The sequence below is a fragment of the Antechinus flavipes genome, chromosome 5 (assembly GCF_016432865.1).
Source record: "Antechinus flavipes isolate AdamAnt ecotype Samford, QLD, Australia chromosome 5, AdamAnt_v2, whole genome shotgun sequence".
NCBI lineage: Eukaryota > Metazoa > Chordata > Mammalia > Dasyuromorphia > Dasyuridae > Antechinus > Antechinus flavipes.
Window position 1 is genome coordinate 288154276 of NC_067402.1, and position 27405 is coordinate 288181680.

Consider the following 27405-nt stretch of genomic DNA (forward strand, 5'->3'; position numbering starts at 1 on the left):
AAAATGGGAAAGTGAAAAGGAGGGAGGGGAGGGATAGGGGGAAAGGTACTGAGTTGTGTTTGCGGTTCATTGAATCTGAGATACCTCTGGCACATCAGGGATGCACTTGCTCCGTCATTTACTCCATCTCACCTCCTCTTTTCCCCCTCCCTTTCACCTCATCACTTTTTTCTTTGCTCCACTTTTCCTCTTCCTCCTCCTCCATCTCTTCTTTTTTTTTAAGACACACAGCTCAAGCCCCATCTTCCCTGAGAAAACTTTACTGATGAGTTCCCCACCTGCTAGTGTTCTTCCTCCCTGACTCAACCAGCACAAAGTCTGCCAAGTAGAGATTGCAAGAAACCTAATGGGAAAAGGTGGTGCTTTAGTTAAGCACCAAAAACAAAGATCTACTGCGAGCAGGTGGAGGGCCAATCTGTCTGGCCCAAGGAGTGGGGGAAAGGGAGCAATCTACAGTCAAGGCCCAGCAAGGGCCTTAGATGCTTGAACCAGGCAACTGGGAGTCTCTGGAACCCACAATGGGCTCTAGAATGGCATGATTTGATGGCACCCAAGAAGCATCCAATGGCTCAACCTCAAGCTGATGCTTTCAAGAAGAGATTAGAGAATAAGGGTTCTTAGACTGGGGGTCCATAGACTCCAAAAAAAGTTTGTGCAAAGTTTAGGAATATAAATCCCCTTGGATGGGACAAAATAACCAAAAGGTAACTTGGAACCAGACTATAAATGATATTTATTTAATATATATGTCAAAATATTATATTTTAATAAGTCTCCTTTATAATTTCCTGTTATTTAATGCATTTAAAAACATGAGAATGGGCCCATATGCTTTACCAGACTTCCAGAGGAACCCAAACAAAATAGAAACCCCTGTTAAGGAGAAAAGCAAAGAGGGCCCAAGACAGAGACCTCAGATATACCAGTTGCTTTGTTGGCCAACTGGTGATGAGCACCTTTTTGAGCTTGGGCTGGTTCTCAAAGAATGGGGTTGTCACAGTCGTTAGTAACCAGGCCTTTCCAGCTCAAGGGGTGCTTTTCTCTGGATGTGTCCTCCGTGATTCCTCTCTCTCTTGGGGCCAATAGGCCCAGTCTTCCTGATTCTATTTAGGTCTGCACCATTTCTCCAGTCCTCAACCACCAGCCTAAGTCAGAACCTTATCGCTTTCTGCTGGAAATATTTCATGATCTTTTCTCATTCTTCTTCTCCCCTGAAGTTTGCCTCTTCTCCAGTTCATCTTCTACTCAGCTGCCAAAGTGCAGGTCTGCTTCCTTACTCAATAAACTTCAGTGGCTCCCTGTTTCTCTCTAGGATCAAATTGTTCACTGTTGAGCATCTAGCGCCTTTCACATCCTGCTTCCAGCTTACCTTTTAGAGCCGCTTCCCAGATCTTGTCATCCACCATAAGGTGCTCTCTGTTCCTTATTTCTTGCTTTTGGGTTTTTGCCCAGATTGTCTTCCATTCCTAGAATCCATCTTTCCTCAGCTTCTCTTGCAGTCAAATACAGGAGCTACCTGGTACAAAAAACTTCCCCAGCTTGTGCCTGTCTCTTCAAGATTTCTCCAGGATTTACTTTACACATTAGGTATGTACTTTCATATGTAAATATTATTTCTCCCTTTCACGTAAGTTCTTGAAAGGCAAGTCCTTTTCATGTGCTGAGCACATGGCAGACACTTCATAAATGCTTGTTGATTGATTAATAGGACTTTGTATTCAGTGCTACTTGATTTGAGCTTGCAGCTTCCTAGAGAAAAGGGGGAGGAGGCTCATTTAGGTGATTGTGGAATTTCATTGGGACCCCAGTTTGTGCTTTGCTCTGGGCACAGACTTCCAAAACGCAGGTCACCTACACTTTCCAGGGAGGCATGAAAGTGAGCTGTCACTAAGGGTAATGTCCTCTTTGCTCATTTTAAGATGATTTTTAGGAGTACATTCTTTTTTCTTATCACGATTGAATTTGAAGATAACACCCCTGTCTCTTGATCCAGAGGCTTGGTTTTTGTTTTTTTGTGTGTGTTTTTCTAATATTTATGTCTTTGGAACTCAGCTGATCTCCTTTTGTGATTAGGACTGAGGAACAGTCTTTGGATCACCAGGTGAGCCTGTGGCCTTGTGTGGACGGGGGAAGGGTCAGCAGGTGCTTCTGATGAGGAAGATGCCCATTTATATTGCCCTGCCCCGACCCGAACTTGAGCTCAACATTTATTAACCATCTCTAGGTCTTTATTCATATTCATTGAACAAATGAACCAGCTATGGCTCTTCTGCATTGGCCAGAGTAGGGTAGCTCTATGTGTTGGGCATCTTTGCTCCTTCCTAAGTCCAGGGGAGAAAGGGATCCTTTTTGATTTCGCTTTATGTTGTTCTCCTCCCCACCTCCTCCCTTTCCCTCTCAGCACTTAGCACAGTGTTCTGAACACAGAAAACTTTTATTAAACATTTTGTTGAATAACTAAATGAGTATTCAAGAAGATGGATTTATCTGTTTTGTGGAAGTCATTAATAATAAATATGTCATGGAAAATGAAGTGACTGGAGTGCAAATAGCAGATATTTAATGGTATGAGAGGGAGAATAAAAACTCCTAAAACTTAGCGCTCACCTCAACTTCATATGTTCTTGGTATCACCCTTATGAGGGGGGGAAAAAGGCATTTGATTCCCCAGATTCTCTGCCCTTATCCATGCTTGTCAGTCATTATATTCAGTTGATTTCAGTGAACATCAGCAGCATAAAGGGACAGCAGTGGTGCAGGTGCTTTGTCTGTTTTTTTTGTTTGTTTTTTGTTTTTTTTTTTTAACTTCCTGACTTCTTTCAGGCGCTGGGACTGTACCCTGTGCACTTTGTGGGACTCCTGATCAATATTTGAGCTGGAAAAAAAAATTGACTGAGAATTGGCATTTTAGATGAGAAAAGAAAGCTATACAGAAGTCTTTTTTAAAAATGTATTTTGATGATGTTCTAGTCTATTCTGATATATTCAATTTTGTTGACAATCTGATCATTTAAAGCCATTTTTGCCTCTGAGAAAGTACTTATGGTTACATTTTCATAGGTTCCCTAACTTTCCAACTAGTAGAAAATGATGCTTCTTCATTTTATAGACTGGTACTAAAATAATTTTGGTGGCATAGGAGTTGCTTTCATTTCATGAAATGAATATATTTTAGAATTTTTGAAAAATACATTTGAACGTTATTTTAAAAATTCAGAAAATTATTGACGAAAGAAATCCTATTCAGTTTCTCTTTTAGATGATAGACAGTGGATTAAGTGAGTAGGTATGTAAATTCTCGCCCATCTGGTCACTAACCAAACTGTTTCAGCCCTTCGGTGCTTCTGGTCTCCCTTCATGTCTGGCCCCAGACCATGCTTCCCCCATAGCGTCTCTTTGCCACCTGGTCCCTGGCAGAGAGGAGGCACTTAATACAATGAAGATTAGTTGAAAGTTGATGAAAGATTGTAGAGGGAGTTGAAGCTGGGGATGGGGGAGCCATTGAGGGATCATGAGCAAGGGGAATGACCTAATCAAAATAGTGTTGTGTTTTGTGTTTTGTGTTTTTTTTTTTAAATAAGTCTGGTAGCAATGTGCAGGATGGATTTGAGAAGAGAGACCTGTTAGGAGATGGTCACGATTGTGCAGGCTTGAGAACTGGGGCCAGAAAGAATGGATGGGAAGAGATGTTTCAGAGGGAGGAATTGGTATGACTTGATGATACATAGTGGAGGAAGAAGGAGAAGTCAATGATGATTTCTGAGTTTTTGAACCATTTGGGGAAAAAAAGAAGTCAGGAAGAGAAGCCTGGGTTTAAGAGAAGAGATGATGAATTCATTTTTAGGTTGAGTTAGGCCCAGGTTCTGTAAGAATATTCATAAGGGAAAACAGCTGAAAAGAGGGGCTGGGGTTCTCGCCAATGGACATGAGACTGGGGGATGTGGGGAATCGTACACGGGGGAGATGAGAGTGGAAGCCTTGGGAGTGGACGTGGTCTCTTGGGGGAGAGCATAAAAAAATCCCTTCAGGGATCTGTAATTTCCTCCTGTTGATATTTCCTTTACTGATGAACCTCAAAAAACACTGTAGGTAGATGGTTGTATGTTACTGTGGCCCAAAAAATGTGCTCACCTGCTGTTTTACCTCCCCAGTAATTAGCCTCTCTGAGTCTGCAGGCATATGGATCACAGCTAGAGCCGTACTCCAAACTTTTCTGGTTTATTAGGACCAGCAGAGTCACAGAGCTGTAAAAAAACCCCAGGTCAGCTCCACAGCAAGGCATAGGCATTAAGGGCAGGGAAGCGAATATAAGAATAAATGATTGGTCCAAGTTGAGGTTCAGAAAGCCAACGGTATAAGGACAGGATGGGGAGGCTGTGTTTGTTTGGGGACAAAAAAAACCCCTGAGACCTTATAGAAAGTTGGGTTTGTGTGAGTGAATAGTGTAACATAACAATTCTAAATCAGCTCAAGGGTTTCTTTGTTTTGGTAAGGTGTCCAGGACATTGATAGGAAGGCTGTCAGGGACGCTTCGAATGTGGAAGTGCTCTCCATCGGTTCAGATCAGTACCACATTTGGATGGATAGTCTTGGAGCATCATGGCTATCGTGACATATCCAGGGTCAGCAAGCTAGTGTGTGTCAGCAGGCGCCCTTGAACCTGAACCTGGTTTTTCTGGACTTTCAAGCCAGCCCTCTACTCCTCTGAACAAGCAGCAGGCCCAGTTGTACTTGGACCTGCTCTCCCCTCAGTACTGGGGCTGCTTCCTCCTGCATCCTCCTCCTGCATCCTCTTCATCTGGTGGCCTTTTTTTCCTAATTTTATTCTACTACAGGTCTTCCATACAAGAGCTCCCCCTTCTCCTCTCCCTCCCCCCCGTCCCTAGGAGGGCCTTCCTCAAGATCCTTTAACATCCCAAGGAACCCAGTTCTTTGCTCAGTCCATGTGTTATCTCCTGCTGTTTCCAGTCCTGCGTTTCTTGGATGATGTCATTTGTGCCGCTTCTGGTTTCATTTTCAGTCAATATAATCATATCAGAACCCCTACAGTTAATAGTTCACTTCATCATCCTATCTAGAATATTCTACCCCACTGCAGACACCACATTTTGGGAGAGAGTTTGACAAACCAGAGCATTCAGAGGAGTGAAGGATCTAGAAATCAAGTCATGTGAGGAAGAATGGGAAGAACTACATAGTTTTAGAGAAGAGAAGCCTCAGGGAGGACCATGACATCTTCAAATAAAGATGCCTCTTGAATGAGGGATTCAGGACCATGGAGAATAATTGAAGCCATGAAGGAAAGAAAGTCTGCAATGAACAAGTGCCCACAACTCTGCTAGGAATATAAAAGATACCTTCCCTTTTTACCCTGTTCCTAGCCCCCACACACTGACAAAAACCCTTGCTGTCCAGGACCCTAGGAGTGTGGCCCATGAAAAATCAAAGCCATCTCAATAGGGAATGGGCTGCCTGGTGAGGTAGTGAAGGCTCCATACTCATTTCGGTGTCCTGGAGATCCTTGCTTCAGGTAGAGTTAGGTGAGGTGAGGTGACCGCCACCTTTGATTCTAAGATAAAAGTTGGATCCAGGCTGGAATGTAGAAAAATACCCATATATTAAAGAAAGTTGATTAAGCAGTGGTGAGAGAGATAGGAAGGTAAATGAAGGGAAGAAATTTTGAAGGCCAAACTACATTTAAGTTGTGCATTTTGTGGAAGCCAAGGAGGATGCTAGATTTGGCCTTTGCACAGGCATTGGGAACAGACTCATCCCGTCTTTACTCAGGATGACTGATATTTTAGTAAGAAGGGAGGGAAATTCCCTTTCTGGAATTCAGAATTCAGAGATCAAACATTGGAAGGATTTAGTCTTAGCAAAGTTTGGTTGTAGTATGAGAAAAATGTTTAGTGGCTCCCCAATAATGGGATTGTCTGTTAGTTGGAGTTTTTTGAGAGGCGTGATATACTGCAGCTTCCTCAGGACAGTGCTTCCAAACCCTACCGAACGGACAAGAGGACCATGATTGAGGGCAAGAGAGAAGCCTCCTTCCCCGTTCCTGTCAGGCACAAGCAGGCTTTCAGATGGTGTATGCTCGCCATTTCCTCTGCTCTTCTAATACTCTTTCCCTTTCCCCTCCTGCTGCCCCCCTGATCCCCCTTCCTCTGGTTGTCCCTCTTCTGCCCCCGCCCCGGGTGATTTTCGTATGTAGCATGTGGAATCAGCCTCATTAATTTAGAGTCTCACTAGCATAGTAAGTCAGCTTTCTGAGGCAGTGAAGGGTAAAGCGAGAGTAGGTCTCGCACTCTTTGTGGCCTTTCATAGATGCCTTGTGCTGCCAGTGTTGGTCTATGATAATGAGAGCCTGCATTTAGGGATCCCTCTAGGGTTGATTACAATGCAGTTTACACCCATTATCTCATTTCATCCAGGGTTCATGTGAGCAGTGCTTATCAGTAGAGGTCACTTGCAGCAACATGGGCTCCAGCAGAGAGAGATCTGCTGCCCTTCCGAGACCTGGGATTCACAGTGTTGAACGCTTTCATATTGACTGGAAATGAAACCAGAAGCGGCACAAACGACATTGCTTTTAGTCTTCAATAGCCTTGCGGTAGCTAAGCAGCTGTAGGCTCTATCAGTAGGGGAGAGAAGTTAAAATGGGGTTCCTAATCTCTATTAGTAAACTTTAAAAAGTATTCTGATAACTATTTTATCTTAATTGATTTCCTTTGTGATCCTTTGTGTTTTATGTGTGTAATGATATTCTGAGAAGGACTTGGTAGGGTTCTACAGAGTGGGTTGGGGTTGCTACACCAAGGTTAAGAATGCCTTTGGTAAAAGGAGACTGGAAGGAGAGAGTGGGGTGCCCTAAGCTGGCCCCCCGTGTCCACCTGTGGCTGTTCTGATACAGAAGTGAGTCACCTTAACCCCTGCCAGGCCATTGAATTGCTCTTGGCTTCCCTACCCAGCAAGAGGCTTTCTCTGACCTAGGTTCCCTTTTGGGGTGTGTGTGGGCTGGGGACCCAGAGGCAGACCTCCAGAGATTGATCACATATTTCATATTCTGTGTGGTGCTCCTTGTGCTGGGTTGCAATTATAATTTGTTCAAATAAATGACTGTTATTTCCTACAAATTTGACAGTGGTTTGTATGTAAAATTTATATACAATGTAAACATGCCACATACGTGGGTCTCATTTTATCCTCTCGTTTATGTGTAGAGAAATACAATGTCTACAGTTTTTCCTTTTCTTTCTTGGAATAACTTGCACATGGTAGGCATTTGATAAATGTGAATGCCAGATTTGGTTTACTTTATTGACTCTCTAGTACAGGACTTCTTAAACTTTTCCAACTCGCTACCCCTCTTAGTCTGAGAAAGTTGTACATGCCCCCACCTGGAATTTGAGCCAAGGTGCTTCTGACAGTGTCAGTGCATGTGCAGTGCAAAGTGCCCACAGTGAAGGCGTGCGACGAACACAGGCGAGCCCACCAGAAACACAAATTCATTATGCATTTGATTTTGAATTTATTCCTGGTCGTTGTAATTAGAGACTATCTTATTGCCAAATTCTCTGCAATCCCTACATTTAGTAAGGTGACCCTATGTGACGTCATGCCCCACAGTTTAAGAAACTTTGCTCTAATATCGAAACGAGGAGTTTCCCCATTACATGGACCTCATGGTAGAGTGTTCATGCTAATTCCCGTGGTGTCCCCCCAGCCACATTGATATCGCATGAGCTAAGTGACTAGCTCCTGAACCTGAGTCTGTGGCTCACGGTCCCACACACAGCCTTCACTTCTTCTTCTTCTTCTTTTTTTTTTTTTAAATAACTTTTTATTGACAGAACCCATGCCAGGGTAATTTTTAACAGCATTATCCCTTGCACTCACTTCTGTTCCAATTTTTCCCCTCCCTCCCTCCACTCCCTCCCCCAGATGGCAAGCAGTCCTTTACATGTTGAATGGGTTACAGTATATCCTAGATACAATATACGTGTGCAGAACCGAACAGTTCTCTTGTTGCACAGGGAGAATTGGATTCAGAAGGTAAAAATAACCTGGGAAGAAAAACAAAAATGCAAGCAGTTGATATTCATTTCCCAGTGTTCTTTCTTTGGGTGTAGCTGCTTCTGTCCATCACTGATCAATTGAAACTGAATTAGCTCTCTTTATCGAAGAGATCCACTTCCATCAGAATACATCCGCAAACAGTATCGTTGTTGAGGTATATAATGATCTCCTGGTTCTGCTCATTTCACTCAGCATCAGTTCATGTAAGTCTCGCCAGTCTTCTCTGTATCCATTCTGCTGGTCATTTCTTACAGAACAATAATATTCCATAACGTTCATATACTACAATTTACTCAACCATTCTCCAATTGATGGGCATCCATTCATTTTCCAGCTTCTAGCCACCACAAACAGGGCTGCCACCAACATTTTCAGCCTTCACTTCTGCCTCAGTTCCTGACTCTGCAGTGGCAGGGGGAGCATCGCACATTTAGGACAGGTTCTGTGGTTGAAGGTTGGGGAGCTCCAGGTCTGGGGAGATAGAATGAAGATGCAGTGACTCCCAGAGAGACCTCTCTTATTAGGGTTGGGGAAGGCGGGCCAAGCTCAGTGAGACAGATCTGCATTCCCAGAAGCAGGAGCACTGTAACCATTGGCCACTAAAGTCATCCCTGGAGGAGCATGGCAGTGCCAGAGAGACTTGCCCTAGCTGCCTGGGCGGGTTTGCAGCAGGCCTGCAGAGAGCCTAGAGCTGACTCCAGGGTGGCCATCTCTGTGCCACCATGTAGGAGATGTAGGAGCTTAGACACAGCATGAAAAACTGGCAGAATTATTCCTGTGTTCTTTACCTTCTAGGGTGATTGTGAGGATAAGGGAGATCATGAGCGCTTTGTGAACCTCTCTGAATGGCAGTGTGTCTGTCAGAGGGAATACCACCAGAAACCCATCTTCCTGGGGTGCCCAGAGTGCCTCTAAACAAGATCCTGAAGTGTTTGTGCTAAGACAAGGCTCCAGCAGGTGCTTGAGAAAAACAACTTACTATTCTTTGTGAATGAATGTCTGTGAAAAAGGAAATAGTAATGGATCCCTGTTTTAGGAGGTGCTGTAATGTTAGATGTTCAAGCTAGGGAATTTGGGGATCATGGATCAGTCAACAGATCTTTAGTAGGTGCCTACTGCGTGCCAGGCGCAGTATCGGGATTACAGAGACAAAAGCGAAATGATCTCTCTTCTGAAAGAGCTTATTTCCAGTCAGAAGAGACTGCATATGGTCATATAAGAAATAACTGTAGATGATGGGGGGAGGGATTATAGAAGAGGGCCTCAGCGCCCGCACAGGTCAGGAAGGGCTTCATTTAGAAGACTCTTTAGCTGAGCCCTGAAGGAAACATTTATTAAAGGAGGGCGTTTATTCTAAGCATGGCCGAAAGCCAGGACAAGAAGCAGAGACAGGATTCTCCCGATTGGAGAACCACAAGTTTGTCTAGGCTGTGTTTTTGTGTAATAAAGCTGAGAAGGTAGATGGAAAGGAATTTTATTTTAGAGCCAAAATGAGACGTCTGTATTTGATCCTATGGGTAACAGGAAGTCTGGGAAGTTATTGACTAGGGAGCAAGACCTGAACTTTACGAATATCATTTTGGGAAAATTTCAGATGTAAGGCCAAGGAAAAACTGCTACATTAGTTAAATTAAATAAATTAAAAACAGGCTTATTAATGCACTGAATGTAGGCTTCAGTGTGCATTCAGAGCGGTTTCCACTGGGTTCTTTGGAATTTTCTTGGGTCATGGTATCGATCCAAGGAGCTAGGTCTTGCACAGCTGATCATCATTAAAATGTTGCTTTTACTATGTACAGAGTTCTCCTGATTCTGCTCACTTCCTGTTGCATCAATTCAATTAAGTCTTTCCAGGATTTTTTGAAACTGTCCTGCTTGTCATTTCTTAAATCACCATGGTGTTTTCAGTCACAATCATATACCACCATTTGTTCAGGCATTCCCAATTGATGGGCATCCGCTCAACTTCCAATTCTTTGATCTCTTTGGGGTACAGAACAAGTGATATTGCTGGGCAAAGGGATAAGCAGTGCCGGTTTTTATTTTTCTACATTCCCTTCAATAGTTACCATTTCCTTTTTCTGTCATGTTAGCCAATTTGAGGTTGTTCATTGTTTTCATGTGCATTTCTCTACTTATTAATGAGCAAGAGCATTGTTTTATGTGACTATTGATAACTTTGATTTCTTTTTCTGAAAACTGCCTGTTTATAATCTTTCACGATATATCAGTTGGGGAATGGTTCTTATTTTTATAAATTTGGCTCAGTTTCCCATATATTTGGAAAATGAATCTTTCCCAGAGAAACTTACTATAAAAATTTGTTCCCACTTTCCCACTCTCCTTCTAATTTTTGGTTTTATTGAGTTTGTGTAAAATCATGCAATCAGAATTACTTTCCATTATTTTCTCTATCTCTTGTTTGATCATAAATTCTTCCCTTACCCATGAATCAGATAGGTAAAATTTTCCTTGTTCCTTAATTTGTTTATATCATCCTTTCTGTCTAAATCATATACCCATTTTGTTTTAAGGTGTGAGATGGTGGTCTGTGCCTAGTTTCTGCCAAACTACTCTCCAGCTTTCTCCAAAATTTTTGTCAAATAGTGAGTTTTCCTTGCCAAAGTTGGAGAATTAGGTTACTTATGGTCATTTACTACTGCATAATGTTTACCTAATGTATTCCACTGATCCCACCACTCTATATCTTAACTATCACCATATTGTTTTGATGAATGCTGCTTTACAATTTGAAGTCTGGTACTATCAGGCTGCCTTCCTTCACTTTTTTTCTCCACTGATCTCCTTTATATTCTTGTCCTTTTGTTCTTTTAGATAAATTTTGTTATTATTTTTCTCTTTCTGTAAAATAATTCTTTAGTTGTTTGATTTGACATCGAATAAACTAATTTAGGTAGAATTGGTATTTTATTAATTATTGGCTTAGCCTCCCAATAAGCAATGAATATTTCTTCAGTTGTTTAGATCTAACTTTATGTGAAAATATTTTATAATTGTGTTCATAGAGCTCCTGGATTTGTCTTGGTAGATAGACTCCCAAGTATTTTATATTATCTGCAGTTATTTAAATGGAATTTTTCTTTCTGTCTCTTCCTCTTGGATTTTGTAAGTAATACATAGAAATGTTAGATGATTTATATGGGATTTATTTTACATCTTGCAACTTTATGAGAGTTTTGATTGTTTTAACTATTTTTTTAGTTGATTGTTTAAGACTCTTTAAGTATACCATCACATCTACAAATAGTAATTGATAGGTTTACTTCCTCATTTTCTATTATAATTCTTGTTTGGGTTTTTTTTTGGGGGGTCTAATTTCTATAGCTTGCATTCCTAATACAGCATTGAATAATAGTGGTGATAATGGACATCGTTGCTTCAACTCTGACCTTACTGGTAAATCTTAATCATATGCTTTCTAGTGTTTTCAGTAAGAATGGACGTTGTATTTTGTCAAAAGCTTTTTTGGATCCATTGAAATAATCATATGATAATTGTTGATTTTGTCATTAATGTGATCACTTATGGTGATAGGGAAAGAATTCAGGTTCAGCATTAGGAAAACTATTTCTTTTCTAAATAGTTTATATAGTATTGGGATTACTTTTTGCTTGAAAGGATCATCTAAGCATTTTTTTTTCCTTTGTTAATTTGGACAACTTATAATATTCGTCCATTTCACTGTCATTTTTACTGGCATATAATTGAACAAAATAACTTCTAATAATTGCTTTGATTTCATCTTCATTTGGTGGCTTATTTTACCCTCTTCATTTTTGATACTGGTAATTTGATTTTCTTTTTTAAATCAAATTGACCAATGGTCTATCGTCTGCCTTGTTTGTTTTCATAAATCAGCTCCTAGTTTTACTTAATACTTTAGTGTTTTTTTTTAACCTTCTATTTTGTTAACCTCTACTTTGATTTTTAGGGTTTTAATTTTGATGTTTAATTGAAGATTTTTAATTTGTTCTTTTTTCTAGTTTTTTTTTTAATTGCTTATCCTCTTCATTGATATATTTTTTCTTTTATAGATGTTTGCCTTTAGAGATACAAATTTTCCCCTAAGTCCTGCTTTGGTTGCATGTCACAAATTTTGATGTGTTGACTTGTCATTCTCTTTAATAAAATTATTATTGCTGTGATTTGTTCTTTTATCTCCTCACTCTTTAGGATTAGGTTAGTTTCCAATTAATTTTTTATCTATGCTTCCATGGTCCTTTATTGAATATAATTTAATGCATTATGTTCTCCAAAAGGTGCATTTAATAGTTCTGCTTTTCTGCATTTGGTTGTGAGTTTTTTAATCTTTAATTTTTAATTAAATCCTACTACCTGGTCAAGCTGCCATGTATAGCTAAGAAAAAGGTTTATTCCTTTCTATTTCCATTCATTTGGTCCAGAGTTCTATCATATCTAACTTTCCTAAAGTTCTGTTCACCCCCTTAACTTCTTTCTTACTTATTTTATGGCTAGATTTACCTAGTTCTGAGAGGACAAAGTTCAAGTTTCTCACTAATATAATTTTACTTTTGATTTTCTTCTGTAACTAATTTAATATTTCCTTTTCAGATTTTGATGCATATGTTTAGTATTGCTATTTATTGTCTCTGGTACCTTGTGACAAGATGTTATTTCCCTGTACTTCTCTTTTAATTAAGTTTGGTTTTGATTTTGCTTTGTCTAAGATCATGATTTCTATCCTTGCCTTTTTATGTCTGCTGAAGCAATAATAGATTCTGCTTCAGGCTCTTATTTTTGCTCTCTGTATGTGTCTGTGTGTCTCTGTTTCAAGAAACTTACTCTTGTAAATAATATATTGTTGGATTCTGGTTTCTAATCCATTCTTCTATCTACTTCCATATTATGGATGAGTTCACATTAGTGCATTGTTGATGGAGTTTGTGAATCATACAGTAATTCTGGAAAGCAATTTGGAACTTTACTCAAAAAGTCACTAAACTTTGGCCCAGCAAAGAGATCAGAGGATAAAAGAAAAGAATTCATATGTACCAAAAAATAATTTTTGTGTTGGTAAAAAAAACCTGAAAACTAAAGGAGTGCCCATCATTTGAGGAACGACTGAATATATTATGAAATAGGCATGTAATGGAATACTGTTGTATTATAAGAAAGGATGAAAGGGATAGTTTCAGAGAAACATGATAAAACCTATACGAACTGATACAGAGTGAAGTGGGCAGAACCAGGAGAGCAATTTGTACATAACAACATAAAGACAATTTTGAAAGCCTTAGGAATCATGATCAACAAAATGACCAGCCATGATTCTAAAGGACTAGGGATAAAACATGTATCAGACATACATATTTTGAACAAGATCAATGTAGAAATTTGCTTTATTTATTCATGATAAGAGTTTTATCATTTTTTTCCTTTTCCTCCTGTTCAAAAGTTTTATTGTAGCTGCATATTGGTGCTGGGATAAAATAAAAAGTATTCATTCAGGCATTTAAGACCCCTAACAGTTGGACTCCTATCTACTTTTCCTGACTTTTTCTTATTTTTTCTAATGGTGGGGATAAGTGGGAGAGCGAGTGTGTCAGTTTTTGTTCATTAGAAGAATAAAATTTAATAAAAAAAAAAAAGTGAGGCAAGCAGAACCAGAACAACTTATATAATAAAAGCATTGCAAAAACAACTCTGAAATTGTGGGAATTTGTTTTGCTTGTTTTTGTTGTTGTTTTTTAAGGAGGGAAGTGAAAGGGATAGGAAATAGGTTTTTATTAATTAAAAAATAAACCACTACATTCTAAAAGAAAAGGTCATTTTAGTAGCAGTCTGGACGATGGATTGTTGTGAGAATGGACTCTCTATACAGATCATATTTGTTGTTGTAGCAGTCACTGTAAGAGGTGATGAGGCCTTAAACTGAGCCGATACTTCTAAAAATACAGAGAATCAGAAATTGGTGTGGATGGAAGTAGAATTGTTGAGAATGATGGAGTATTTTGGGAGGTTGTAAGGGTTAAAAAGCCTCTAGAAGCAAAGAATGCAGTTCAAGGCATGTGGGAGGACCGAGGTGCAGGCCAATCCTTCGTGGAGATGGGGCATAGCCCCAGGAGGCACTGTCTGACCCCAGGTACCACACCTCCCTCCTTAGTGCTTTCAAAGCCTAACACATCTCCCTCCCTCTTCTTGGGCCAATCCCATTATGCCAGGTTCCCAGAGGACCTCCCCCTTCCCCCAGATCCTCAGTAGAGTATACCTAAGAATAAAGTTCTCTTTCGCTTCACCCCTATCTCCTGGTGGTCTGTCTCCATGGGATCTAGGTTAGTGCCCGAAGACGGGTAAGTGTGGCCTAGCCCTGCCATTGATGGACAGGTATTAAGAGTAGCTCTAAGGGGAGCTACAAGGTTAGGGTAGCGTAAGGAGATGCTACAGGAGGTGAGTGGGTAGGTGGGTAGTAGAATGAAGAATTAGGGATGACTCTGAAGCTGAAAACGTTGAGTGATTGGAAAGATCATGATCTGACGAGGTGTGATGTTTGGGGCCAGGAAGATCAGTTCTATTTTGAAGACATGGAGTAGCAAGTGCCTGTGGAACATCATGTTGTTGGGATGCAGATGTGAGAGAGATGGGTATGAACTTCTGTAAGCAAAACATTCAGAGTTGTTCTCTGTGGTTTACCAAGCATTATTTTAGCTTCTTCAGTGAAACTGTGGAATCGCCCTTTCCCAATACTGAATGAATCCTTATATACTTTTGCAATTCCATAAGAGAGAGGAAATTTTAGGAAAAAATATTTTTTTGTTTATTTGCATCTAATTTTATTCTGGAAATATTCGTCTTACATCTTGCTAACCATTTTGGTAATTCCACTAATCAAAGTTTCTAATTCTTTCAGAATTCTTTATCATGTTGTTGTCACTGTATGCATTGTTCTGTTTCTGATCATTTTACTGTGCATGACTTTATAAATCTTCCCACATTTCTCTGAAATGATTATCCCCTTCATAATTTCTTACAGCCTGATATTATTCCATCACATCTGTATACCATAACTTGTTTATCCATTTTAGAGTTTATAGTTACCCCCTCAGATTTTCATTCTTTGCTGCCTCCAAAAGAACTAAAAATACTTTTTTATTTTGTTCTGTTTTGCTTAAAGAGTAATCCCTCCCATAATCTACCTTGTCAACAATTTTCCTTTCTCTCCCTTTTCCTTCCTATTTCCCTTTTCAATAAGATTCACTTTTGCTTTCTGGAATATATTCTAAGTTCTCCCATCTTTTATAGTGGTGGCTGCTCAATCATTGGTGATAGATACTTGAATTGAAGTCCTAATATTTGAATTCTTTTTTTCTGCCTGCTTGCAGTATTTTTTTTCCCCTTTGACCTAGAAGCTCTGGGTTTTGGCAGGCATGTTTCTGGAAGTTTTTCATTTGGGGGTTTTCTCAAGATGGATTCTTTCTCTTTCTTGGAGTATTGAATGTTATGTTGTTCCATGATCTCAAGGACAGCTCTGACTAGGGACCTGCAAGCTTTCTGTGCTCTCACAGTGGTCTGATCTGGTAAAGACTGTTTGTTGTCTTCCTTTTCTGAGCCCTGCAAATTATGGATCTGAGTTTGTGTTTAAGCAGCGGTCATCCTAGCCCCTTTCAGCCATCTGGGAAGCCCTGCTGCTTCAGAATCACAGAACTAGAGGCTTTGCTTTGGCCTGGAGTTCCTGCTTAGGTTATTCTTTTGCAGGTTTCAGACTGGGCTACAAGCTGGAACTGAGACTCTGCTGTGCTCCTGCCTTTGGGACACATAGATGCTACTTATTTCTGAATTGTGTCATACCTTGTGCCCTGAATCTGTGACCCAGGACAACAGGTGGCAAAGTCTGGGGGACTCTGCCTTTGGCACGAGTTTTCTCTGGGCTGGCGTGCTCCTGGCTGGGCTCTGTTCCCTTGACAGAAAAATGATTCATTCCAACTTCCCCATCAGAGTTTGGTCTGGTGTATTTTCTAGATTTTTTGGAGGGGTGCTCCCTGCACCTTCACTATCTTGGCCCCACACTCTGTGTATACTTTAAAAATAATCTCTGTCCTGTCTTCATGATCATTTGGAAGACTCCATACTGTTAATGTCACTTTTTAAAGGATTAATTTGATCTTTGTTTTAATCGATTAAAAGCAAGTTTATCTTTGATCAATGAAAAGTAGATTTATCTTGGTCCTAAAAAAAAATTCATTTATTTTGCTCATTGCTTTCCACTTCCAAATTTCAGAAAATCCTAATTCATGAGGATCATTTCTCATCATTATGAAATGACCGACCATGGATCTGTAGAAATCTTGCTTCATAATTGGTGTGTAGGTGACTGCACCAAAGATTCATTGAGCACCAACTGTCTTATAAAGCGCTGAGCCAGAGGCTGGGCATGTAGAGATTTAAAATGACTGTTCTTGCCCTCCAAAGTGCTCAGTCTCCTGGGAAGGCAGGGGATCAGGAGGGGGGTGGTAGGGAGAACCAGAGAGATCCACATGAGATGCAGGTGTGAAGGGGGAAAGATCACTGTCCGTTCTGGAAATTAGGGGAGGACTCAGGCACACAGGAGGTGGGCCCTGGGCCCTGAACTGCAGCGGAAAAAGAACTCTGCGGGATATCAAAGTGCAGCATTGGATTCCAGCCATGGGAGGATACCTCTGCAGATTTATGGCTCTTGGAGACTCACCTGGAACTTATTCATATGGAATACCTGAAGATCAGTGCTCATAGCAGCCCTTGGAGGGAAGTAGTATGATTATTATTTCCATTTTGCAGATGAGTAAACTGAGCCTGGAGGAGCTTACATGGCTTGTCTAGCTTTATAGTTGGTGTTACAAGTAGGATTTGAACTCTGGCCTTCCAGATCCATGATCTATTATCCTCCTTGATGCTTCTAGTGGTATCTCTAGTGAGCCTTACAATTAACCTGTGAGATAGAGAAGGGAAAGGAATAAGCATTGATTAAGCTCCTGCTATATATTAGATCCTGGGCCAAGTAATCTGCGTCATCTCTTTGGGTTCTTGTGACTACCGTGAGAGCTGCCATTACAGTTGGGGCTCCCCCAGGTAGTGAGAGTCAGCCTTGTGCTCTGCTGCAGCACCTGGGCACCCAATAGCATTGTTGTCCCATTTTACAGATAGGAAACTGGCTCAGAGAGCTCCCATGAGTGGCTAAGTGACTTGGGCTGGATTTGAATTCGGCTGCTCCCGACTCTGCTCCCCTGCTGTCCGTGCACTCTTCCCTCCAGCTGCATCAGAAGGTAGAAACCCAGGTAAGTGGGAGTAGCTCCCCAGGAAGGACGTCCCTGCAGGAAGGACTGCGTCAGAGCCGGCGCCTGGGGGAGGTTGTGTGGCCCACCCTTCCCTACCCAGAAGACCTTGGAGTGTTCGTGTGTGCCCCGTTCTCTCCACTGTACAGATCGCCGCTCCCATGCCCCCCTCTTCTGTCTGCGCCTGCCCTGGTGACATCCTTCCTGTTCCTTGGCCCCAGCAGCCTCGCCTCTCACCCAGGACAGAGCTTCCTGGCCTGCTTTGCTCTAAGGCTCCCACTGCTCCCAAGTGAATGGAGCCGTCATCCCAACCAAAGCTGGCAGGTGGTGGGCCCGCAGCTAGCAGTTTTGCCGAGGAACCGGTGGGCGTGCACGTGTGGGAGAGAGGGGGAGAGGAGGCTGGCCCCCTGTAAACACAGCTCCTGGGTGTCAAGGGGGGAACAGGGCAGGCTGAGAGGACCCCCGTGAGTCTGCTGGGTAGCCCGGGCTTTTGAGAAGTGGCCAGAGGCTGAGAGACCTGCAGGGAAGGCAGGTGGCTGGTATGTGGGAGGGAGGAGGTGACCAGGAGCCAGCCATATTAGGGACTGAGCAGTGATATGGGAGAATGGCTCAGAGTGAGGCTGAGTTGGAGGTGGGGAGGCCGGGCAGAAAGGCAGGCCCAGAGCTAACCTGGCGTCGAGAGAGGAGTGACTGGCGCTGACCCCTGCTCCTTCAGGGAGGGCTCTGCGACCACCTCGGCTCTTTGGGCTTGTTAGGCCGGTAGCAGACGGTCTGCTGGGAGGCTGAGTGAGGCCGGGGCAGGAGGCCCGTTTTGCCCAGAGAAGACTGAAGCCGGGGGAGTGTAGGGCTCATCCCAGTCTAACAACCTCCAGGTGCAGTGCTGGGACCACTTGGCTGCCTCCGCCTTCAGAGACTGGCTCGTGTTGTCCAAGCCCACCACACCCTCCCACTGAGAAGCAGGGCCTCGCCCTTCCTGTGTTCCCAGGGTCTGTGGCTGTTGACCATGTCTAGCCCGAGATAGCAGCTTTGTCGAGTGCCCCCCTCTCACACACAGGAGATGGTTTGCAGGAAGCTCCCGTGCTCGGAGACACATGATGTAATGAGCCCTGGGGAGCAGGGTGCAGACCCGGAGACCGCGGGGCCTGGGTAAGGACGGGGCAGGAGGCTTCTCTCCCAGACATCATGGCCGATTAGCAGAATACTAACTCCAAAGGAAGCACAAACTTGTTACAGACTTGCTAAATGGGTGCCAGTTGTGGTCGGTCTGAATTAGCAGAAAGCTTGATGCGTTCTGAGAAACAATTTTATTGTTCTTAAGTAGTTGGTAGAACTAACCAGTTGTCCAGTTGAGCCAAAGCTTTTTCACAGATGAGAGTAATCTGTAATTATCGGAGGCTTTGTAGGAGTCACTGTTATAGATAAGTGATTATGGATTAGCCTGGGAAGATCTTAGTGTAGATTGTCAATAAAATGAGATTAAGCCCCCAAGCCGGTAGTAAAATAGCCTCTGAAAACCAGAATGCTCCTGTCTAGTTTAATTCCATCCTGAAAGGGATCAGCCTGCAGACTTTTCCAAATTCTGCTCCCCTGGCTCCCCTTGAGAACAGAATGAGGAGCCGCTGAGGCTGCAGGAGCAGAGGGAGTAAGTGGAGGTGGGCAAGAGGCTATTGTGAGCAGCTGAGGCTCCTCTCTGCGGATCCCAGTCAGTGCTGATCCCCAGCAGCCTTGCGGCAAGGTTCTGGTCTCTGCTGCTGTAGACTAAGCAGTAAGTCTCTGTTGTGGTGATTCGCTGGCTCATTCACGAAATGGGTCCAGTCTGAGGCAGGGTGTTGTAGGACTACCTCTGGTGGGCGGGGTACCATCTCAGTACCCAAGAGGGACTTGTTTTCGCACGAGGAAGCCGGTGCTAGAGTGTTCCATGAAGGTCAGTCCTTTTAATCATTTGAATGATTGGTTATTGAGGGATGAAAATCTAGCTCTCTGCAGGCTAGTGTTTTCAGTAGGACTGTTGGAACAGACTGGAATTCCGCATCAGAATTTTACAGCTGAATCTGATCTTAAGGGGTAATCTAGTCCCATCCTACCCTCTCGTTTTACAGATTGGAAACTGAGGTCCAGCCTAAAATGAACACCCCAAGGCTATAGAATTGGGTTAGTGACAGGGCTGAGACTCTTGTACCATCCTGCATCACGTATTGAAATGGGATAATATCCAGAAGGAACAAGTACAAGGTAATCACGTATGAAACAACTTTGGAAGCCAGCCAGAATATTTGGAGTCATAACATTAAAAGGAAAAAAAAAAAAAAAAAGACTCTGTTGACAATGTTGCCTGAGTCATAATGTAAGACTTGTGTTGGCTAAAGGATTTTCCTTTTGGGATGAATGTGTTACTGGAGTCTGTTAGGGAAGCTCCAGATCCTGTTTTAGAAGGTTTGATTTAACTTCTTTTAATGGGTCAGAAAATCTGGTCATTGGTTAAAAAACTATGTGACCAGACTCAGCTGAGAAGCCTATTCTCAAACTGTAAGAGTTCCAGGAAGTCAGAATTAGAGAGAGGTAGAGTCTGGGCCACAGTCCTTGTCATCCTGGCCATCTTCTGGCCTTTCAGAATTTGTGTTTCTTTTTGTTCCCTGCTTTCCTCTTGTTCCCTATTATGATCTATGTCCAAGGAAAAGACAATTCTTTAAAAAGGAAAAACATTTTTTCTGGCTTCCTGAAAAAATAGACATCCTTGGTTTTGAACTTTGAATTTGCAGATTTGAAAAGCATAGACAGGTGTGACCGGGTATTTTGTAGGATTGCTTTACTGTGTCTTCGGCCACTGATGTGGGTGGGCAATGTGCAGCTCTCTTCATGGAGGCTTGTATGCCTCTCAGTGCTTCACACGGGTCTACACACGAGTGAGCACAGGGCTCATGAGATGGAGCTGCCTTGGTTTCTCTTATCCCGAAAAGAACAGCTCCGTCTCTTCCATTGGCTGAGCCTCTGTGAAGGGGACAGTCGTAGAGCCATTACCGTCAGATGTAAAAAGCCCGGTTCTCTTTGGGGTGAGCGTTAGTTAACTTTAGTTAGAATGAGATTTTATTTTATTTTTTTATTTTCCTCAGTAATATTTTATTTTTCCAAATACACATAAAGATAAGTGTCCAACATTTATTTTTGTGAGATTTTGTGTTCTAATTTGTCTCCTTCCCTCCCTAAGAGAGCAAGTAATCTGATATAGGTTAAACACGTATGTTCCTTCTAAACATATTTCGTTCTTGTCATTTTGTACAAGAAAAATCAGAGCAAAAGAGAAAGAAAAAACAAAGGGGCTAAACAAAAAAGGTGAAAGTCGTATGCTCTGGTCTGCATTCCGTCTCCGGAGCTCTCCCTGGATGTGGTCAGCACTTCCACGGGCTGAGATTTTAATAAAGGCATTCTCGGGGCAGGCCTGGGGACGCCCTGCCCGGTCCCAAGAAGCTCGGCTCCGTCGTCAGAGTGGAGCCCTCTTTTGGACTTCACCCTGCCGAGCAGAGGGAGCTGGGGACCGCTTTTTGGCCAAGCACCCCATTTGCTGAGGCCTGGCCTGGTGCTTCCCAGGCAATGTCAGTACCCTGCAGTGCATCACAAAGCCCCCCCCAGCTGTGTCACAGCCAGTCAGGCTGGTCGATGGCACAAGTGCTCCCACCCCTGAGCCCCTGCATGGATTCCCTCCCACCAGGGTCGCTTCTGAGTGTGTGACCCTCTTTTCTCACCCCATCAATCCATGTCCCTCCCGCCACCCATCTGGATTGGAAGTCAGCCATTGGCGAGGCCCTCCCCTGGGAGTCGCTCCCCCCCTTCCAGGTAGGCCCCGACACCGTGGCTGCCCTCGTCCTGGGGACCCGGGGCTGTCTGGGGGCCTGAAACAAGCTTCTCTGCCGTGTGTTCTCAGGCTCAACCCTCTGGGCAGTCTCGTGGGATGAGGCCTGCTCCTGCTCCTCCTGCCAGCACTTGCTTCACTTCCTGGCACGCCGGGTGTGCGGCAGAAACGTCCCTCCCGACTCTCCGGGGAAGCCCAGCCTCCTCTGTGCGGCAAGAGCGCGCGGTAGCCTAGGAGCAGGTAGGGCTGGGGCGGCTGGCGGCCATCTCCTCGGCCGCCATCCTGCTTTCCCCTTCTCTTCTCCTCCTGGTCCGCTTCCTGTCCTTGTCCCCTCACATACACACAGACAGAGAAAGCCACGCAGTCGCTGCCACTTTCTCTTTGTCTGCTTCTGACCCAACGTCATTTCTCTGCAGACTGAGCTTTGAGAACTCCAGCGCTGTCCCCAGCTTGGGTTTTCTCCACTGACAGCAGCAGGCTCTGACTGCTTCTCAGAGCTCTCAGGAAGGTTTCTGATGATGCTCAGAGAAGGACTCGGATGGGCAAGACTGAGACGGGAGCCACCGTGGCCATTTTCATGCCCTCCCTTGCGTTTATGTGTGCCAATATGTAAAGTAGCTAGCTGGCGATGGGGGGATGTCCAGCGAGCAGGTCCAGTTTATTGACATTTGGAAGTTCTCTTGTGGCCATTATTGCTCAGAATCTGATCTATGCTTCTCCTCCGTTTCTCCTGCTGTCTACCTTGTCTTTTCTTTCATTACTTTCGATTTCAAAATGCTGACATGTGAATAGCCTGGATAATTTTTGTCTATTTTTTAGTCAGTGATTTCCAGAATTAATTTCAAACAGTTGGCATTAAAAGTCCACTTTGACTACTGACTGAGATAGTAGATGTGAGCATGAATATGATGGACTTATATGTGCGATGCCCTTTGCTCGGTCATAAATCTGACAGTTCTCATTGGCGAGCTCTCCCGTTTGTAGAGAAGACAGAAAATCTAATATTAGCTGGGTCTGCCATGGTTACAGAACTTGCTGTGTCTTGGACACTGTTGGGCCTCCCTGACAATTCAGGAATCGCCATTAAAATGGCCATTGAGAATTCCTTTCAGGAATCTTTATTTATGGGACACTTCCACTTCTGACATTCCACTGCATTTCAATTTGCAGTTTGTATCGGGCATTATTTTGTATGGACAGCAGCTGTGTGATTTTTTCCAGTCTCTATGACAAACAGTCATATAGCCATGCGGGCTATACCTGTGGGTTTTTATCACTTAGCTCCACCCTTACTTCAAAGAAGCCGGGAAGAAACAAAGGAATCCTTATCTGGTAGCATAGGTAACCTTAAATTTCCTGTGTACCTGTGATAAAAATAACTTAGATAATCTTTGCCTGAATGAAGGTGAGAGGATTAAGTAGTGAAAGATGGGAGGTTATGCAATTGTTAAGACTAATAAGGTAGCTCCATAGAACTGGACAGCCATAAAAAATGAGTTTTTATCCTGGGAGCTTAGCACTTGAGGTAAAGTTTTCCTGACTTGTCCATAAAACTGAGTTACAAAAGGCGACAGGTTGTCTGCCTGCTGGCATCTGAAATCTGCTGACAGCGCGGACCCGGTTTCAGAACTTGGGAGAGTCGAGTGCGTGTTGATTGACTGCGTTGGGCACTAATTTGACATTTTGCGCGTGATGGTCGGCTGCAGAACAGTTGACCCCAAATGATTTGGAAAGCTATCATTCTGTCGTGTCCCCCAGAGCATTCCTGGCGGCCGCTGCTATGGCTTTGAAAGACAGCACAGGAATTGTCGCCCCAACCAGGGGCGTGCTGTTGCTTGTAGGTGCTCAGATGCAGCCCCCTCGCCGCCTCCTGCCCTGCAGTCATGGGACCTCGGCAGCAGGAAGAACTTCACAGCTGGGCCAAACGCCCTCTTGCTCGTTCTTCTGGAAGTGATTTTCCTGACAGAAGATATTGTGGGATTGTGGAAATAGGAATTGAATCCAAATGTAACCAAAGCATTGGATTCTCAGTTCTGAGACATTTGGAATTCTCTGTAGGTGACAGATGTTTGAAATAATAGGGAAGAGGGAGAGACAGGCCAGAGCTCCAGCATCCTGGATTCCCCTTCCCTGGAACGACTCGTGGGCTGCTGAAGCCATGGGGGAGAGCAAGGCGGCAGTGCCGTGGCTTCCCTCTGGCACTTGAGCAACTGAACCAGATGGAAAATTACTTCCCTAGTAGCCTCTGTCCCTTTGGCAGCCATTTTGTCATCATCCCTCGCCTTTCCCTGGTGAGAGCAGTCAGCCAGCCTCACTGCTGTTGAGAGCTAGTGTCATGGCCTGCCTCCTGACGGGCCCCACTGAGAAATGCTAATGGTGCTCGCGTACCTTTCTTGGGTCTGTGTGCTCTGGGGGAGGACATGGCATTTCATCCTTACCAGGACTCCCCTCCACCACCCCAGTCCCCCCAGCTACACCTCTCATCTCCATGAGCTGCTGACTGTCATGGTATCCCTCTTCATGGTAGCAAAAAAACCCTGGAAATCAGGGAGCTCTCCAGCGATGGACAATGACCAAATGAGGGGTGGGACAGAAATGTGATTGTGGGGCTGTAAGTAATCATAATGGTGAAGACTTCACAGAGAACCTTAGAAAGACTCAGGGGCAAATGATTGATGTCTAGAGTAAAATGAGCAAAACCAGGTAGATGCAATGGAAATGGAAAGAAAAAGAATGAAGTTGAAGGTTGGGTAATCCAGGAAAAGAACTGAGAAAATGCAACAAATTCCCTTCTTAGCAGGAGTGAAGGAAGTACTGTATACACTCTTAGACATGATTAATATATTAGGTCACCTTTTGTTGAACTGCCTTTCTTTTTCTTTTTTCTTTTTAAAAATCCTTGTTCTAAATCTTGCTAGACAGGGATATATTTGGAAATAAGTGAAGGTGATATGAAAAGGAGAGATAAAAGTTATTTTAAATAAAATTTAATTTTCAATGTAGTAATAGTCATAAAGATTAACCTTATTTGACGAGGAGTTAGTTTTGTACCAAATATCTGGAGAATAGCAGAAGGACCCAGGAGGCAGATTGCAGGCTGCCTTCTCCACAGAGATGAAGAAACAAACCTGATCCTGGAAAGGGAAGAGGCAGCATTATGCAATCCTCGGGCGGGCACTTGGACAATGGAGAAGGGAAACAGTGAGTTTAGCCACTACTACCTCGCTGACCAAGGCTCATGGTCTCTTGGCTCCCTCCACTTCTCGTCTCTTCCCCTCCAGGGCCCAACTGAAGCCCCGGAGAGTCTGGATCGTCTCATTTCTGCCTGGCACATCACATCAGAGTGTGGGGAATGACTTCATAACAATCTCATTCCTACTTATTCCCGGTGGTCTCTTGCCTGGACTCTTGGGGCTCTTTCTTGTGCCTCTCCTTTGTGAACCAGCCTCTTCATGGGCGCCTCCCTGTTACCTGAAGGTAAAACGAAGATCCTTCACCCTGCCATTTAAAGGCAGATCCAGATGAGTTCTAGCCTGATCTTTCCAGATTGGTTTCAAACTCTTCCCTTTCACAGCAGCATGTTTAAGCCACATTCACTCACTCACTGTTTCTAAACTCTGCTTTCAGTCCCCCCCCCACTCACATACTGCCTCCCATCTCTTGTGTGCTCCTCCTCCTCAGCATCTTTTAAGGCTCAGCTATGATATTCCCTCCTTTGGAAGCTTTTCCTTAATCCCCTCCTCTTTTGGGTCTTCTTAAGGACAGGGAATGTTTTTCTGATTTTGTGTTAGCCTTCTCTGCAGTGAACTGGTACTTAATAAATGTCTAATTGAATTCAATCTAATTGCACTCTTGGTGGTATTTCGGTCAAATTTGGTTATGCTGAAAGTCACTTTGATGATACGCTTGCTCTGTACAGGACCAGCAGAGACTTCCCTTGTCTGCCAGGCCCTGACTCGCCCTACCTTGAATCCCTGATGTGAATCCTCTACTGCAGCCCCCAGACAACTATTGCCTCCACTGCCCTTGCTCATCCTCATCTCCTCAGTTTATGTCCACCCCTTCCCACCTCTCTAGATTTCCTCTCCCTTTTGTTTGCCTGTAGAGCAGTCTGTGACCTGTCTTATGTAGGTAAAACTCTTCTGTTTTACAGGAACCTTTCCTTTTTCTGTTCAGCTTTCATTCATTTTGCCTCTTATCCACATACTGATTTATTTAAATTCTTTGGGTTGGTTGTTTGTATTACTTCCCTAACAAGTTTCTTGATAGTTGAAATAGATGGTTCGTTTACTTATCTGAATATTCTTGAATAGCAAATGCTCAGTGAATAATTTTTGAATAAATAACTAGTAGTTATAATTAGTTTAGAGTTTAAATCTAACCTTAGACATTTGCTAGCTTTGTAACCCTGAGCAAGTTATTTAATCTGTGACTCTGTTTCCCTCTCTGCAAAAAGAGGATAATAATAACATTCCATCTCCCAGGATTGTTGGGAGAATTAAAGGAAGTGGTATCTGCAAAGTGCTTCAGAAACCTTAAAGTGCTGTAGAAATATTAGCTGCTGCTGCTGTTGTGTTATAAAATTAATTTTTAATTAAAAGGTTTTTGTTTCTCAAAGGAAATTCAATTGATTGCCTCTTTAATTCTGGGTCCAGCTCATTCATTTGTAGAAGTGATCTATGAATTTTTTCACCTGATATTTCATTTTCCAGGTTTAGAAGTTTTTGGCAGTAGTTATTATTTTTTAAATTATGTTTAGGTTTTGCATCATCATGTTCTTTTGGAGATTTATAATCCTTGGTTTGTCTTTACGTATCCTGAAGGTCCACCTCACATCCCAGCAGACTCATCTTCCCAAATGCTGTGGCCACTCATCTCTCTCAGCCTCAAACTGGGGTTTTCCCAGCACTGGATAAAGGAGGGGCAGAGAGTTCAGTTTTTATGCAGACCTCTCCCCTGTGTTTGATCTGTGGTCAACTAGTACAAGTGTGTGTTTGTGGAGGATGGGGTTATCTGTTTTATTTTTGAATTCTGGATGTCCTAGAGCAGAGCTCCTTAAAACTTTTTCTACTTGTGATCCCTTTTCACCTGAGAGATTTTTATCAGACCCTGGGTATATAGATAGTTAAAATTGGTGTATAGTCAAACATTGACCGGTAATAAATCATAATGGGGTCAGGAACCACAGTTTAAGAAGCTTTGTCTTAGACCACGGGGATAGCTGAAGTTGCTTTATCTTTGGTATATAATTTCTCTTTTGTAAAGTTTGAGAAGTCCTGGGGATCCCAGAAATGTTTAGTCCTTCATCTAGTTGGTCACATGACCCAGAGCCTAGGTACCTGACTCTTTTGTACTGGCTCCAAGGGGCATGATGTCATCCGGTCACTGAGCATTCTTCATCCACTTGGTTTTTCGTGTAGGTGATTAGACTAAATTCTTAAGTGTTAACATCTCTTATGTGGCACTTTGCCAGGTTCTTGCAGTGATGCGTCATCTTTTTTTTAAAGCTTTTTAGAGCCTCTCACTATTCATACAGAATCCCTTTTCAACTTGGATTCTGTGTTTTATCTGTGACATTGGTGTGGAATACCTTTGGCAAGCCTATGCCTCACCATTTTATGTCTTGCATAATATTGACGAGTCTTACAATAGTATTAAAATTTTCTGTTAAATCTTTCAAGGAATTTTGAATGATTTTGTTAAGACATTTTTTCTTTTTTTTAAGTTTTTTTTTTCTAATTACATGTAAAGAGAGTTTTCAACTTTTATTTTTATAAGATTTTGATTTCCATTTTTTTCTCCCCTTCCCCAAAGACAGCAAGCAATCTGATATCGGTTATACATGTACAATCATCTTTCCATATTAGTCATGCTATCAAGGACAAATCAGAGTAAAAGGGGGAAACCACAAGAAAGGAGAAACAAAAAAAAAGTGAAAATAGTCTGCTTCAATCTGCATTGAGACTCCATAGTTCTTTCTCTGGATGTGGATAGCATTTTCCACCATGAGTAAGACATCGTTTTCCAAGAAACACAGGCATATTTTCTTAGTACCAGTACCCTGCCAGTGTAATATGACCACAAGTCGTGGGATCGTCCAATATCCCAAGAAATAAAAATGAAGATCAGAGCGTTGGAGAGGCAATGATGGGTGTAACCAAGCTGCATCATATACCAAATGCAGAACTTCAAAGA

At 42.9% G+C, this 27405-nt stretch overlaps 1 protein-coding gene across 6 annotated transcripts in view; it reads left to right on the forward strand.

Annotated features, from left to right (window-relative positions):
* Positions 1-27405, forward strand: part of TNRC6B (trinucleotide repeat containing adaptor 6B) — a 220184-nt gene that overhangs the window by 75879 nt on the left and 116900 nt on the right. The window contains exon 1 of one of the 6 annotated variants that reach the window (XM_051962082.1): positions 17230-17366. The exons of the other annotated variants lie outside the window; for them this stretch is intronic. The gene's annotated coding sequence lies outside the window, so the exon portion shown is untranslated. Of the gene's footprint in view, positions 1-17229; positions 17367-27405 lie in introns of those variants that run through there. 6 annotated transcript variants of the gene reach the window in all.